This window comes from Parasteatoda tepidariorum, chromosome 1, assembly GCF_043381705.1.
Source record: "Parasteatoda tepidariorum isolate YZ-2023 chromosome 1, CAS_Ptep_4.0, whole genome shotgun sequence".
Classification (NCBI taxonomy): Eukaryota; Metazoa; Arthropoda; class Arachnida; order Araneae; family Theridiidae; genus Parasteatoda; species Parasteatoda tepidariorum.
Genome location: NC_092204.1, coordinates 3,869,361 through 3,873,321, shown reverse-complemented (window position 1 = coordinate 3,873,321; position 3,961 = coordinate 3,869,361).

The window sequence follows — 3,961 nt, the reverse complement described above, 5'->3', positions numbered from 1 at the left end:
TACTAAATTTAAAAAGTAACGAAGTACAAGTAAAAGTACGTACTTTTTACTTGTACCGGCGGTACAAGTAACGAAAGTAAAAGTACTGCCATATATGATAGTATACGAATAATACGAGACGAAAGCGACGAAGAGAGCTTACGAATGCTTCGGAATCTCGTATTCAATTCAAGAATATCTAGAACTATGCTCGTTGGGCGGAGTGTTGCTAATATTTTTCTGTAAATCATTGCTCGCCATCAGCGGTCACAAGTAATCATGGAGGTAATCGCTACTTTTTTTTCGTAGTTTGTAATGTAGTGTGCTATTTGTTTCAATTCCTACTATTTTATTTCACACTCTCCCTATATCTTGCTCAAATGTTCATAAAATACTTTTTATATTCATCCACTAAAGTTCAAATACAATTTTTTTAAATTTTGTAGTGGATGACACAGTTAATACAGTTTTTTTCAAATATTAATTCATTCATTAAATTGAATGAATTAATTTTAGTTTTATAGGGGATAAAAATTTTAATTATTTAATAGGAAGTAACTAAAATAAAAATTATCTTCGTTGACCTAAGTAGAAATTGACTTATATTACTTGTTTAAAAGCAAGTAGTGCAGTGAGATACAAAAATGCAGTAGTTTTGTAGCGATTCCTATTAACTACTTATAGCGTTAGTTAAGTAAAGAAACTCTGACGCAACTAATTTTACGAATTTGAGTGGTGCAAATGTTCGCGTCAGTGGATGCTATGAAAATGATTCCCTGGTTGCAGCTGAGCGTTAACAGGAATTGCATATTTAGAATCACGTATAACTATTATTTAAACTAGCCGTTACGAAAAATAGATAATTAAACACATACGAAGGCTCATTCGCGCAACATTAATGTTATTTCAAAGGAAGGGTACGTATTTTTGATGTACTTAAGCACTAAACAATTGAAAAATTTCAATTATTTCGTCATTTCGCATTTTTAAATATTAATTATTCGTTGTTGAAAAAAACATTAAAAATTGAAGGTTAAGTGAATAAATTCGATGAAAAAATATTTGATAACAAACTAGCTTACGTAAACATAAATAAATGTTTAATTATTCCCTTACATTTAACGTAAGTTCATTCCAAAGTAGTTTGCAGTCATAGTTTGCAACTATGGAAGGAACAAGGAAACTCCTGGATCAGCACCCCCATGGGTATGATTTGTCATAGAACATGGAAGACTGACTCGACAGATTTAACGTGCATCAGTCACCATTTACTGCATCGACCGGCTGGGACCGAACTCACGACCTCTTGCACATGGGCCCCAGTGGCCTACCAAGCAGGCTAACCTGTCTCTAAAAAAGTAGTTGTAATTAACTACATCTGTAACAAAGTAGCAATTTGTAACAATACCGGGCAAATGTAGTGGCACTTTAATAGATTTAGTACAGTCAGACCTCGATATAAGGTCATCCGCATATAAGGTCACTTTTCCAAAGTCCCGGCTCACTGAATAGGAATTCTTTGTTACAAAATATCGGATATATGGTCAAGTTTTAAAAATAGTTATCGCTCATAAGGTCATTTTTATCTGAGGCGAGGGAAGCTTTTTTCTAACAAAAACTTATTTAACTTAGTTACAAGGCAATTACCCCTCTCGAGTTCTAGGAAAATGCTGCAGCAACAAGAAAGAACAAGCTACAAATTCTGAAATTGTTTCACAAGTTGTGGACAGCGAGGACAATGACAGTGATCCTGAGACTGTGGCTGTAACTCATGTGGAAGCCTCCGATGCAATAAATGGGATACGAAATTTTTTTACAAATCATGAGGGAGCTGAGTAACATTTTGAGAAATTAGAATCTAGAAAACATTGTTCAAAAAATGAGACCAAAAACGAGACGGACCTGCATAAATCATTATTTTAAATAAGGTAAGATGTTATGTATGTATGTGCACTTTGAGGAAATTTGTAAACAGCTTTATTGTAAATTAAAATTTTTTTTAAATCTAACTTTCTTTAATTCTTTACTAATTCTGTTAAAATTTATTGACTTAAACATTTAATTTATGGCTGATCGTTTTCATTTGTATTAACATTTTTTTAAAAAACCATGATGTGTACTATTTACGTACTTAGTTACGAACTGCTAATGAATCGGTTAAAAGGTCACCCCGCTTATAAGGTCACTTTTGCGATGTCCCTTGGGGTGACCTTATATCGAGGTCTGACTGTATATATTTCGGACATTTACCAAAGCGACTATGTGACTGTCAACAATCAATTTCGGTCATTTACAGTAACACGGCAAATACGCTTCTCTGATTAAGAAATTAAATTTTCATAGGGGAATCCTATTTTTTGGTGGATAGGTACTTTATTTACGTCACACTAGAGCTGCACAATGGGCTATTGGCGACGGCCTGGGAAACATCCATGAGGATGATCCGAGGGCATGCCATCACCATTTTGATCCTCTGCAGAGGGGATGGCTCCCCTGCTTTGGTTGCTTCATGATCAAAGTGGTCACTCACCCGCTTACTGACCGCAACCAGTGATGCTTGACTTCGGTGTTCTACTGGGAACCGAGTCTTTACGACCAGTCCTCTGTGGGACCCCTATTTTTTGGACATCAATAATTAGTGTCATGCTCTAAAAATTGTTGCCTAATTTTTGAAGTCGAGTTCGAGTGTTGCATTGAAATGACACTCGAAATTAAGAATTTCAGATGAAAATTTTTGGAAAAAGAAAAAAAGCACTTTAGGAACACATTTTAAGAATTTACATCACGAAACTTTCAGATTTCAATATTCATTATTTAAAATGGCGTTATTTGGTTTGAAGTTGAACTGCAACTTCGACAATCGATATCTCAAGTTTTCAAGTAGACGAGGTAAAAAAAAAAATTTAAAAAAACTGAACTCGAAGCACTTTAGAAATTAATATTTGATTCACAAAACTCATTTTTTCGACAATCAGTACGAGAATCTTAAAGATGGTGGAATGCAATTTGCATTTTCGCCTATAACTTTGTTTGATGATGCGACATAACAGAAAACTAAGCCTTAATGCAAGCATCAATCCTTTCAATTGAAAACAAAAGAAATATGATTTAAGAAATTCCGTCAATTGTCAATAATTATTTGTTATCTAACTTCAAACAGCACTAACAACTTTTAAAGAAAATATTCATCCTTCGTTTCTAGAGAAAGCTAATTACAGCTTATTTTTAACGAAAATGTGTATTTAGTAGATAGAGTAAAAAATTATCTTCTCTTATATCAATATTCACCTTATTTCCACCAGTGTTTCATGTTTTTCACGGTAGAGGGCAGCATTTTAGAGGTAGTTTCAACTTCCGGTAGAAGATTCAGATAGAATTATTTCTGCTGGTTTAAACTAAATTGCATAAGTCCGCACCTCAATGCCCAAGTCTAAATTCTCGATGGTCCCATCAAAAAGTTTTGATGGTTCATGTTGGTTTCAGTGCAACTCATGATGGTCAACATCATCCAACATTTTCCATTATGTGTTCATGGATTTTGATTTGCCCCAAAACTTCCATCATTCCCTGGTGGAAAATGCTACTTTAATACTCTGATGGTTAACCATTAAGGGAAAGTTTGACTCATGAACCCATGATGATCCGCAATGGTCTATGATGGTTCTAACCATACATTTTTATTTTAGTTTAATAGGAATTCTTATTGGTTCGCACTGTGAGCCAGAAGATCATGATCTTTGGCCAAAAGTCAAAATTAAATTTTCAACTAAAATATGTGTAGGCGGTTTTAATATAGCACAAATTAAGTATTCATAATCATTCCAAACATTATAATTTACTCTTTGGACTGACGAGAGTACAATGTAAACAAAAATATGTTTAAAAAAATTTTTTTTTGTAACTTTTAAATTTTTATTTAAAAAATATCTATATTATATAAAACGCTAATACGTATGTATCAATAAAACTGATGATATTTCTT